This window comes from Caretta caretta, chromosome 3 (assembly GCF_965140235.1).
Source record: "Caretta caretta isolate rCarCar2 chromosome 3, rCarCar1.hap1, whole genome shotgun sequence".
Classification (NCBI taxonomy): Eukaryota; Metazoa; Chordata; order Testudines; family Cheloniidae; genus Caretta; species Caretta caretta.
This window is the reverse complement of record NC_134208.1, coordinates 49,758,110-49,771,439: the sequence shown is the minus strand read 5'-3', so window position 1 is coordinate 49,771,439 and position 13,330 is coordinate 49,758,110. Positions and strand designations below refer to the sequence as shown.

At 38.7% G+C, this 13,330-nt stretch overlaps 1 protein-coding gene across 4 annotated transcripts in view; it reads left to right on the top strand.

Moving 5' to 3' along the window:
- The window catches only part of KHDRBS2 (KH RNA binding domain containing, signal transduction associated 2), a 641,322-nt gene that overhangs the window by 520,046 nt on the left and 107,946 nt on the right, over positions 1 to 13,330 (top strand). The gene's annotated exons all lie outside the window — the stretch shown is intronic.

The window sequence follows — 13,330 nt, the reverse complement described above, 5'->3', positions numbered from 1 at the left end:
ATATCTTTATCATGAACGTTGAACCTACAATGTAGAATTATGTACCCAAAAATTGCATTCAAAAATAAAACAGTGTAAAACTTCAGAACCTGCATGTCCACTCAGTCCTACTTCTTCTTCCGTCAGTCACTCAGACAAACAAGTTTGTTTACATTTGCAGGAGATAATGCTGCCTGCTTCTTGTTTACAGTGTCACCTGAAAGTGAGAACAGGTGTTCACATGGCACTGTTGTAGGTGGCGTCGCAAGATATTTATGTGTCAGATCCATTAAAATTAATTTATGCCTTCATGCTTCAACCACCATTCCAGAGGACATGCAGCCATGCTAATGAGCAGTTCTGCTTGATAATGATCCAAAGCAGTGCAGACCGATGCACGTTCACTTTCATCATCTGAGTCAGATGCAACCAGCAGAAGGTTGATTTTCTCTTTTGGTGGTTTGGGTTCTGTAGTTTCCACATCAGAGTGTTGCTCTTTTAAGACTTCTGAAAGCATGCTTCACACCTCATCCCTCTCAGATTTTTTCAAATCTGCAGTGAAAGATTCTTAACATGAACAACATGTGCTGGGACATCATCCGAGACTGCTATAACATGAAATATATGGCAGATGTGGGTAAAACAGAGCAGGAGACATACAATTCTCCCCCAAGGAGTTCAATCACAAATTTAATTAACGCATATTTTTTAAATGAGCGTCATCAGCATGGAAGCATGTCCTCTAGAATGGTGGCCGAAGCATGAAGGGGCATACGAATGTTCAGCATATCTGGCACGTAAATACCTTGCAATGACAGCTACAAAAGTGCCATGCAAATGCCTGTTCTCACTTTCCGGTGACATTGTAAATAAGAAGCCGGCAGCATTATGTCCTGTAAAAGTAAACAAACTTGTTGTTTGTCTTAGTGAGTGGCTGAACAAGAAGTAGGGCTGAGTGGACTTGTAGGCTCTAAAGTTTTACATTGTTTTGGTTTTGAGTGCAGTTATGTAACAAAAAAAAATCTACATTTGTAAGTTGCACTTTCACGATAAAGAGATTGCACTATAGCACTTGTGTATTGAAAAATACTATTTCTTTTATTTATCATTTTTACAGTGCAAATATTTGTAATAAAAGTATTATAAAATGAGCACTGTACACTTTGTATTCTGTGTTGTAATTGAAATCAATATATTTGAAAATATAGAAGAACATCCAGAAATATTTAATAAATTTCAATTGGTATTCTGTTATTTAACAGCGTGATTAAAAGGGTGACTAATTGCAATTAATGTTTTTGAGTTAATCGCGTGAGTTAATTGTGATTAATTGACAGCCCTGGTTATCACCTCAGATGTCTTCGGTGAAACCCAGTGGCGGATAGCAAGGGGTTGCAGGGTTTCACTGTTTGGGAGATGGCTTCCAAGGAAAGAGATAGAGATAAACTGTGCCATGTAGGAGTCATAACATCACAAAACTAGCTTGGGATTATACAGTCTGCAGCAAGTGTGCCTGGCCTGCTTATTGGAGGACCTGGGATTTCCTCCCCTCTGTACACCCATGTAAGGGAGCAGGAGTTTTCTGACCTAATCTTGCAAGAGGTGCAGGGAAAGAATGTTTCAGAGCTTGGAGCGCTAGCCTGGGACTTGAAAGAGGTGAGTTCAGTTCCTTGCTCTGCCTCAGCCTTCCTCTGTGACCTCAGGAAATGTATTCAGTGTCTGTGCCTCAGTTCCTCACGAGGAACTTCACCTCTTTGTGCTTCATGTTTCCCCTCTTTAAAATTATACTCATCTCATTTATAAAACACTTTGAGACATATTGATTAAAAGTGCTATGTAAGAACTAGATATTATTATCTGTAAAATGGGGTTAATAGAACTTCCCTACCTCACATGAGGACTGTTGTGAGGGTGAATACATTAAAAACTGTAAGGTGCTCAGTTACTGCACTGATGGGGGCCATGTAACTACTTACAATAGAGAAACAAATCTTCTTGGAAGGAAATAAACAGGTCACCATTCCAGTTTGAATCAGTAGCACTACAGAAAGCAGCTTTTTCCTCAGACATAGAGTAGGGTATACATCCTATGCTGATGTACATCAATGTAGCTCCGCAGACTACAGTTTATACCAGCTGAGGATCTGGCACAACATCTCCTCTCATCTTCTGTTTTCCTTGTCCCTGAACTAGTCCACTCTAGAACCACCTGCTAGAAAGAAAGTCCTGGATCAGTAACATGGCTTCAACAGCATGGAGAGACTGAAGTACCAGGCAATGAATATGGTACTAAATTCAGTCCTGTTCCTAGAAGAAAATTGGGTTTCTTGTGCCATTTGACATGATTTTGGCATATGTGTGGGTCTCTTCTTGATTAAACCATTAGCTTTCTTGCCATCCAGCAGGTAAATTTTATGTTGCCCACCCTAATATCCAAAGTGTGTGCTTTGGGCCTCCACATCCCAGTATGTAGCGAGACCTTTGATCCTCTCAGTTCTAAGACTCTCTGGCTCTGTGAGGGTCAAAGCAGAGGGGGCAATAATGCCTTTAATTGCTGCAGTGATTTTTTCAGTCTCCGTTGTCTGTCTGCTCTAATTTTAACTAAATTGTGCTTATAAATGCACACATCACTTCTACTTTCAGTTCAGAATGAAATGGTACCACGGTGGGGGAAAAGCATAATCCAATTGGCAAATCTGACCACACTTTAAAAGTCAACTGTTCAGCTTTTGTGGCCACTGATGCAACTCATGATGTTTATTCTAACACTAATAATTAATTAGTCACATTAGCATTATTTTGGTGATGTCTGTACAGTTCTTTGCAATATAAAGTGCTACAGATGGGCTTATGACTTGTTATAATTCTTAGCAAGATTCTAGTCTTTTAGAATGTTCAGTTTGATTCTGAGTTTAATAATAATACCTACCTTTTACCTAGCACTTTTCATTCAGAGATCTCAAAGCACTTTACTAAGGAAGTAAGTATTGTTATCCCCATTCACCACTTCAGCCCAAATTCCCAAAGGTATTTAGACACCCAACTCCCATTGAAACCAAGGAGAATTAGTCATCTAGATACCTTTGAGGATCAGAGCATAGCACCTATTTAATGTTGATGGTATACATGCAGCTCAATATGCATGCAACGTGTTAAAAATATACCTTGATCATTAGTTTCTGGGTAAGGAAGTGAATCTAGAAATCTGGGAACTTTTGATGAAATCTCAACCCTGCCATCTTTAATGGGAAAGGGAAACATGATAAATGTACTGTTGACCATTATCATCACAGTTAAACGTTCTTCCTTTCCCTTCTTGGATGCATTAACAGATCGAGATTTTCCAAATAAAGATACAACAGCCCCTTTGTAGGACAATAGACTCAGCTTGATAGGAGCTGAAAGATGACAAATGATATCATGAGCCTGGTAGGATTTGGTTTCTCTTAAACTTACGTAAAAATTTATAACAGAGAATCACTAGCCTCAAGGCTGCTTTGGTTGGAATGAATGAAACCATCAATTGCCTTTCAGCTCACATCCCAGTAAGTAGCCTGATTGTTGGAGACAGCCAATACATTTTCATAGGCAAGCTTCCTTCTGCCTATCTTTTTCTTTTTTGGCACTGAATTTACAAAACCATGCAGTATGTAGATTTTAGGTCTGATCCGGTGCCTGCTGAAATAAATAGAAAGACTCCCACTGAGTCCCTCTAAGAGCTTGATTCTACTATAAGCTGCCAGTATCTCTGAGTGTCATGTAAAATTCATTGGTTGCTATTTCTAAGAAGTTGGCAATGAAGAACTACTTCTTTTAAAAATGTTCACTTTGGAAGCTTTAAAAATGCTAGTGATGTCCTTAACCTCTGCCACTCAAGCTTGCAACCAGGGGGTCATCTTTAGTTCCTCCCTTCACATCCAGACAGTGAGAGGTAATGCATGGCGGGGGGCATGCAGGGCACGTCATTTCACCCCCCCCCCCCAGATTTGCTCCTTGGCTTGTACTGAGCATGCTCACTTCCCCCATTGGCAGGCACGGGTCGGCTCTGCAGATAGTGTTCTAATGCTCACTGAACTTTCCTCTCTGTGTTGATGGCTAAAATGTGTGTACATACCCATATCTCCCATCTTGATTTTTGCAACTTCTTCCTCTCCAGCCCCCTTCACATAAACATCACCCCAAAGCATACATCGTATCTTCTTTGTGCTTGACTTGGAGGGCCTGATCCAAAACCCATTGAAGTCAATGGAAAGACTCCCATTGACTTCAATGGGCTTTGAAGGAGGCCAGTTCTGAAGGGTAGGCACTATTTTTATTTTTATGTCTTGTACAGTGATAAGCACATTGTTGGAGCTAAACAAATAATAACCAGCAATGGTAATATAAAGTACACAAATGTAAAATGTTGAAATAGGGTTTAGAAAAAAATTAATCATTAGCAAACCACTTTTGTTCTTTCAGCTCCATTAGCTTTGTTTCCTTTTCTTAAGTGGATTTAGCTGAAACATATTGCTGCCTTGTGTAAAAATAGCCCTCTGTACAAAGGGAGGGCTGAAAATTGCATCAACAGAAAATAACCAAAGGCTAAAGTTAAAAATCTTTCACGGTATACAAAGAAAAATAATGACCGAAAGTACCAGGGGGTGCAACCAGATGATATAGTAGAAGGCTTCTTATGAAGGAATATTTTTCCCAACTGGCTAAGAGAGACAACAGAAATGTGTTGTGTCTAGGAATTTATGATGTTACAAGTTTCTGCTCGTGTGCGTGTGCATGTTTTTTCCTTCAACGATTAATGGGGATTGACTTACTATGTGTGCTTCACAAATTAAACTATTGAAGACTGAAATCACATAAAATCATTTTCAGTGTCAAGTATACAGCTAAACGGGTTTGGGGATTAGTGAGAAGGTCTGAGGAATGACAGCAAAACTCATTCATATAAAAAAACAAGACATTGCAAGTGCGTCAGTAAAAGAATGATCTCTGCAGTCTAAATTGCGCTTCAGCATACATAGCTGAAGAACAATATTTTTGAACATCATTTTCTTTTAGAAGGCAGTCAGGCTGTCACATTTGACACTGTTTATCTAATAGGGTTGTTAAAAAGAAGAGCTCAAAAGATTGAGCTCAAATCCAGAGATTTGAATTATGATGAACATCACTTTCTGGCTTCCACTCTTTGTAGCATCCATTGTCATTAACAACAGCCTCAAAACCCTCTGCACTCATACTCATATGAGTAAGCTAAAGGGCTAAAAGCTTTGCAATTACAAAAGAGTAAGTTTTGAAGGTGTTAAAAACATATATTAATCTACTACATACGATGCAAGAAAGTCAGAAACCTGTTTCCTATAAGAACTTGACTCATTTTAACAGTGTATGCCATGCTTTCAAATAAATCGGCTGTATGATTACTGTAATAGGCACAGCTGTGCTTCGATTTGTTATATTCCAATACAGTTCTCTCGCTCTCTTTCTACTATATTAATATCACTGAAAAGAACCCTATCCTGCTGATTTAAAAGGATACTTGTTCTATAGCATTAATGAGTATAAGATAAAGTGAGCAAGCTGGTATGACTATAATTATCAGTGGATTGGTGGCTCTCAAAATATTCTTATATACAGTATTTAGGTAATTTCTAACAGGTAAATATGCCAAAATAAATAGAAGGAATTAGGGAGAAGTCAGTCCAAAGCAGATCCTCATAACTGTTTGACCCTCTTATTTTGAAATACAGTTTTTAGTTAGAGCTGGATGAAAAAGGTTGATTTTTTTTTTGTTTGCTCGGAGTTCTGAAAAAAAAAACAGATTGGATCAAACTGAAACATAAAAATTCCAAAAAATGTTGGTGAATCAAATAATCCAATGACTAATTTTTTATACAAAGTGGAATAGTTTCCATAGTAGAGATTGAGGGAGCCCTGCCTTCGAATGTCCCATAGCCCAGTGATTTGAGTGCTTCATGAAATGTAAGAGAGGCAAGTTCAAATCCCTTCACCACATCAGCTAGCAGGAGGAAATGACCCAGGTATCCCACATCCTGTGAGTATCCTCATCAAGGTTATTAAGGGTGGCAGCTCATCCTCCAGTTGTCTTATGCATGGGACCTAAGTTCCCCATCCCCCCCCCAAAAAAATATTGTTTGAAACTATTCAGGGAATTTGTCTTGAATTCATGAATAGTTTTGGGTCAAATAAAACTAGTTTGGGTCAACAAATAAACTATTAGTCTGAAAAAATTGCTCAGCTCTATATATTTAACACCTCTGTGTTCTTGTACAATATGTGACATAATAAACATCTACAGATAGCTGCTGTGCATTATTGGCAAATTATGTAAGTAACCCTTGACCCGGACAATGTGGTTAATTACTGACAAGTATCTATCTCCTCTTCCACACTTGATCTACACTATAGAGGAGGATATGGCAAGAGACCCCTCTGAGTCCGTAGTTTCCCCATATATCCTTAAACCTTGTCAATCTGGTTACAGGACAGGTGGCATTGGTAGAAGATCTCCTTCTGGTGATGGATAAAGATCAGGCTTCCATGCTGATATTATTAGACTAATTTGCATCCTTCACCATTGATCATTAGCTGTTGTTAACTTCCTTGCAGACTGTGGAAAGGAAAAGACGGCACTGCTGTTGAGTGGATCCATTCTCTCCTGGCTAAATATTCCAAGAGTGTGGGATGGGGCACTTATTTATATTCTCTTAGGGGTATTCTCCAGTGGTGGTCTAAAAAGTTTAATTTTTCCCCCTTCCTGCTCATTGGAGGACATTAGGAGAGTTAATTCGGAAGCATGGCCCGCAGAATTTTCACACAATTCCATACTTCTATTGCACTTAACTCAGCTAATGCAACTGAACACCTGGTCCAGTGTCTGGTAGATTTTGGGGAATAGATAAGAGCTAGCTGGAGTTGAAGCTAAATCTAGATAAATCCGAGGTGATGTTGGTCAGCTGTGAAAGCAAGGGGAAGAAATAGCAATGATGATTTCTCCACCTTTAATTGAATGTTTGCATCTCCCATTTGTGGCTTGTCACAATCTGGGAAAGGAGTAGTCAATTATTTTTTGTCAAGGTACAAATGTCTTGGTCAAGGTATAGTCAAGGTCCAGACTCCAGAGAAGAAAATAATAATAAAAAAACACAGTGATGTTGATAATAAGTAAATAAAAAGATTTTGGAGTCCATTCAAAACTGTCTGGACGTCCGGATTTGGCCAGCGGTCTGCCTATTGACTACCTCTGGGGGTTTTGAAGGATCCTCCACTGCTGCTAGATGATCATGAAAATTTAGTACCATCCACACCCAGTTACAAGATTATGATGGTTTCCTCTGAATGCCAAACTGGCTGCCGTGAACCATAACTTTGACACCTTGAGGCAGCACCTTAAAGACATTCAAAAATTAAATCTCATGCAGACTTCAGTGGCTCACTTTGTAAGCAGAGTATCTTGCCAACATCACGTGAAACCTCTGTGATCTGTACAGGCTTCCTGGTGCTTTCCAGGTGGAGTTTAATGTGTTGGTTATGACCAATAAAGCTCTAAAAGGCACTTTAAATCTTCCTCCTTCCTCATGCCATACCTCAGTGGAAGCACTTGTGCTGGATCTCCCTTGATTTAAGGGTCTGGGAATAGAATGTTGCCCCAACTCAGTCCAAAACAGCTTGTGGTTAATAACCTTCTGGGCTTGCTGACATATACATCTGTGTACTCAGCCTGATGAAAAGGGAGGGATTTGACCGGGTTCAGTCTGTGTAGAAGTGAGGAGTTTTATGAGACTTCTGTAGAGGGTTGAATTTTTTTGTCTGTTATGAGCTTAGCTGCTTCTTAATATTTTTGTTTGTGCCCAGGGTGCAGAGGGTTTTGGATAGGTGCCTCATTTTAATATTTGTATACATCTAAATGAATAAATAAGAAGTATTGGAAAGGTGTAAACACTAAGGAAGTGAAGGCCTGAGGGTGACACAAAGGGACATATTTAGCAGTAGGGGGTGAAATTAGGAAAGGTATCCTGACAGCAAGATCTATTAGACTGTCGAATAGTGAAATAGTGGAATCCCTACTGCTTGAAATATTTAAAACTAGATTAGACAAAGCCCTGGAAAATAAGCTGGAAGAAACAATTTTACCCTGGCAAAGGATTGGAATATGCAATATAATTCTCTTCTGTCTCTAATATCTGTGATTGTATGCTCTAAATACAAAAATTATAGGCAATAATATCAATTTCAAGGCTATCTGTCATGACTTTCAATCAATAAAATTCCATTATTTTCACTATTTTGCTTGTCACTCCATTACAATCATAATTACAAATAGTTTATTTTTAATTAGATTTGACCTTTAAGCAGTAATTCTTCTAAAAGAATGAAAATCATTTTTGGTAAGTTAAATCCTTTTGCATAGCTTTTAAAACTAAGAAGAAATTTTATACTGGATCTAATGCTTGAGTACAGAATAAGAGAGTATCATACTGGAAATATCTTTTCTAATACTCTATTGTCTGTGTCCATTGAAATATAATATATGGGTGCTTTGTTCTTTATTCCTGTACAGTAGATAGCGCCATTTGGAATTTTGTGGTTCCTCTTTACTCAGCTGTTATTAGCAGCAAACAACAATGTGCTATATACTGAATCAGTGTCTTGGAAGAAAACACTAGTTGAATTACTGCTTAAGCACTACATTGGTAGTTAGTATAAAATATGATTGATGTCAAATAACTTAATAAACAACGAATATATAAGCCATATATAATAGGAATATTTGTTTACTATTTTGGAGCTTGCTAAGAAAATCACTTGGGCCTCATTAGCTCTGATATCCTTACCCAGGGTTTGAAAATATGTCTTAGGCCCAAATCCTGCAATTGGCTCCACTTGGGTAGAGTTCTGCAGCCATGCACAGCCCAACTCATTTCAATGGGACCTCACATGGGTTAAGATTGGAGCCTTACTTTAGAGATGTTTTGGAAAAGAGACATTTCAAGATAAAAAAATGAAAGCTTAGGAAAATAATAACTAGGATATAATGTCAATAACACTGTGTTAGTGCACAAATCTTTCATCTTCAGAAAATCTGCCTTATGGTTCAGCCAGGGACCTAGGCACCATGAGTAATTTTAAACATCTGAGTAGTCCAGTGGGCGTCAATGGAAAAACTTACATATTTAAAGTTATTCACCTACTTAAGTATTTGGCTGAATCAGAGCCTAAAATCCAGTTTATGTTCTGAGTGAAAATGTTTAGTCATGATAGTCTCCATTTTTCACTTTGCAAAAACAGCCATACATTTTGGTATAATTCAGCATGCTTGATAATTTCTGCTCAACTGTAACTGGAGCTCGAAGGGCTGAAGTAAGGAAGCGGGCTGACCTGTGTGTGATAGACTGCACATCACCAGCACACACAGTACCTAGATCAAGCCCATGCCATTAGTTCCTCATGTTCAAGAACACTAAGTTCATTCACAGCTTTGACAGAAGAAACCCTTACGTGTGCATGTGTTTTCTTGGTAGATTTTCAAATCTAACCTCTCATAACGTGGTTTTGGATAAAAGACAGTTTTTATATGGTTTCATCTGTTACACATAATTGTTTCAATAAACTGCTCCTATTGCATGTATTTGAAAATAACATGAAAGATACTACATATCTGCTGATCCAGGAACAGTAGTAAAGGAAGAAACTTCTCTTTTTGCAACATCTTCTTCTAAAAAGTGCTTTGAAACCTCTTCCAAAAAGAAATCAGCCTTAAGATTTAAGAAATTAGATTTTAAATAAGGAATGTTGGTATGTTGTATAAGCAGGTATATGAACAGTAAGGAACATCTTGGTATCTCAACAGTCAAGTAGTTCATAGCTGGATATCATTTGCATATCAACAGCAATAACATTGATATTTCAATATAATTACAGATGTAAAGATTCTGCCCAAAGCAGAGAACATAAGATGCTCAAGAATGTCAATGGTTATTGAGTTATATAGTATTGAGTGGTCCAAGAACACTAACAATGATAAAGAATATCAATAACTGGAGTTAGACTTATGTACTTTCAATAATGTAGGCTCCATTCTATGAAGATTCTGAAAACTTGATTGAAAAGTTTCAGTTAAATACAAAACAAATGTGCATGATGCTATCAATCACATTTTGCGTACTTTTTGTTCTGTTTGGTTAAAAAAGAGCATAAAAACTCGATGAAAATTTGAAAGAAAAGTTGGTACAGTAACTCCTCACTTAAAGTCATCCCGGTTAACTTTGTTTTGTTGTTACATTACTGATCAATTAGAGAACATGCTCATTTAAAGTTGTGCAATGCTCCCTTATAATGTTTGGCAGCCGCCTGCTTTGTCTTCTGCTTGTAGAAAGAGCAGCCCGTTGCAGCTAGGTGGTGGGGGCTTGGAACCAGGGTGGACTGGGAGCCCCCCATCAGCTTCCCGATCCCCTAAGTTCCCTGCGGGGCAGCCACCCAGCAGGCTATCAATTGCCGGCAGTTCAGCTGTCCCTCCTCCCACTGCCATGTGCTGCTCCTGCCCTCTGCCTTGGAGCTGCTCCCGGGAGCCTTCTGCTTGCTTTGCCGGCGGGGGGGAGGGGGTGCGCTAATGTCAGGGTGTCCCCCTCCCCCCTGGTCCTGCCCCACGCTTACCCCATCTCCATAGAGCTGGGGGGGGACACGACAGGGCTCAGGATGGAGGGAGCTTGCTGGCAGCAGCTGCTGTCTCAACTTGCTGATCTACTTAAAAAGGCAATGTATTTAGAGTGCGGTCAGCGTACTTAAAAGGACAATGCACATCTCACTCTCTCTCACACACAGAGTGTGTGTCTCTGTCTGCCATGCTGTCTCCCCCACTCCATTCGTGCTGCCTTATAGAGTGTGAGGCTACATTAACAACAATGTGTTAACCCTTGAGGGCTCAGCCAAGTGCTAGTTTATCATTTAGCAGTAAGGCATTCCCTGGGAAATATCCCATGCTCTTCCACCCTTTGACTTCACCACCTCAACCAAGCTTCACAATCATCATTCCTGTGTACAGTATTAAATTCTTTGTTTAAAATGTATACTGTGTGTGTGTATAAAAGTGCTTAAAATGCTATTAAATACAGCAGAAAGAGATTATTCTTTTTAAATCTGGAAGCATGTTTGACTAAGAATTCAAGTTTTCTAAACTGTCTTTCCATACCCTTCACATACTGTTCTTTTAAAAACAGCATGCAAACCTCTTCTTGTTGACTCCAAAATGTATTGAGAGTTCTTACATTCTTCCAAAGATGTCTCACCATCATCTCCCCTTTTTATATTTTAGCTCAGTACACACACAAGTATTTTATAGAAAACTACACTCTGGTACACCAGTTTGCAATTTCAATTTTAGCCCTTTCTGGGGTTTTGTTTTCTCCCAGTATTTGGACATATTCTTCTCAGTGGTATGGTACATGGTGGATCAACTAAAATCTAGTACAAGGAATATTCTGTTAATAGGACAAAATGTCTTTGGGGGAGGTAGCCCTTACTTATGGTATGTATTTCTAACTCACCTACCACCTAGTTATCTAAGTGCCCTGGACGCCAACTCTTAGAATTATTCTTTAAAGGTGATATGAAGGCCACAACTTATTACTCTGATTTTGCAATTCTTACATTGTCTTCCCATTTTTATGTTTATCCATATTTTACGCTTATTATCTTTATTGTTTTTAAAGTACTTATGGGTATAGCTCCACTATACTTAGTTGTTAAGTTTGATTATTCCCAGTTACTAAATTCATGTGTTGTATTGAGAATCTTCAAAGACATTTGTGTGCGTGTTTGGAGATGGGGGAAGGTTTGGTAAGTAAAATGTTATTATTACTCAATTTCTTTAGATTCATCTGCATTTTCTCATCCCCTTAGAATTCACTAAGTGCAACAGATTTTTATTTAAATCTCCTAACTATGATCCACTTCCTCTTCAAAGTCATTAATAACTACAAATAACATTGCTAGTCCCAATACCATCTCAGAAGTGTATTTCTGTTCTCTTCTTTGCATATGTATCCATATCTGTCTATATATTCCTGATCACTGTAGTGTCAGAGCATATCCTAGTACTTTAATAAATGAAAATGTTCTCTCTTCCCTGTCCCCAAGAAGCAAGCTTAGACTTAGTGAGTGAATCTGTGAGAATGAGGGTACTGTTGTAGGAAAGCCAGGGTGAAGAGGTGACTATTATAGTTGGCTATGAATATGATGAAGTTTGTGGTCATGCTTATTCCAGCTGGTTCTATCAGTTCCTTAGTTGTGGTCCATTTTGTGTGAAAGTTATTTTTCCCACAGTCACAAGCCTACCCCTACCAGATGATAGCATCATCTTTCCAGTGGAATGCAGCTGTCATAAGAGAGCCTGATCATGGAGGGAGGGAGGGATGGTTTCTCAGGCAACCAGAACTAGTCCCATAGAGAGCCTTGAAAATCAAACCTTATCTAAAGCCTTTTGGAATTCTAAGAACTATGTCTATTGGGTCCTCCTTACCTGCAATTTCATTAACATTTTCAAAGAATTCTGATCGTTCAGAGAAGGACTTCTTTCCCTTACAGAAGCCATGCAGTTTGACTCTATCAGTTTATAGATATTGTACAGGTGTTTTAATACTCTGTGATTATACCAGAGGATAAATGTTCAGCTAGTATAAATTGACCTACCCCTGATCTGGCTCAGTTGTCATAAATATAAAGGGAAGGGTAAACCCCTTTGAAATCCTTCCTGGCCAGGGGAAAGCTCCTCTCACCTGTAAAGGGTTAAGAAGCTAAAGGTAACCTCGCTGGCACCTGACCAAAATGACCAATGAGGAGACAAGATACTTTCAAAAGCTGGGAGGAGGGAGAGAAACAAAGGGTCTGTGTGTCTGTCTATATTCTGTCTTTGCTGGGGATAGACCAGGAATGGAGTCTTAGAACTTTTAGTAAGTAATCTAGCTAGGTATGTGTTAGATTATGATTTCTTTAAATGGCTGAGAAAAGAACTGTGCTGAATAGAATAACTATTTCTGTCTGTGTATCTTTTTTGTAACTTAAGGTTTTGCCTAGAGGGGTTCTCTATGTTTTTGAATCTAATTACCCTGTAAGATATCTACCATCCTGATTTTACAGGGGGGATTTCTTTATTTCTATTTTTTATTAAAAGTCTTCTTGTAAGAAAACTGAATGCTTTTTTATTGTTCTCAGATCCAAGGGTTTGGGTCTGTGGTCACCTATGCAAATTGGTGAGGCTTTTTATCCAACATTTCCCAGGAAAGGGGGGGTGCAAGTGTTGGGAGGATTGTTCATTGTTCTTAAGATCCAAGGGTCTGGG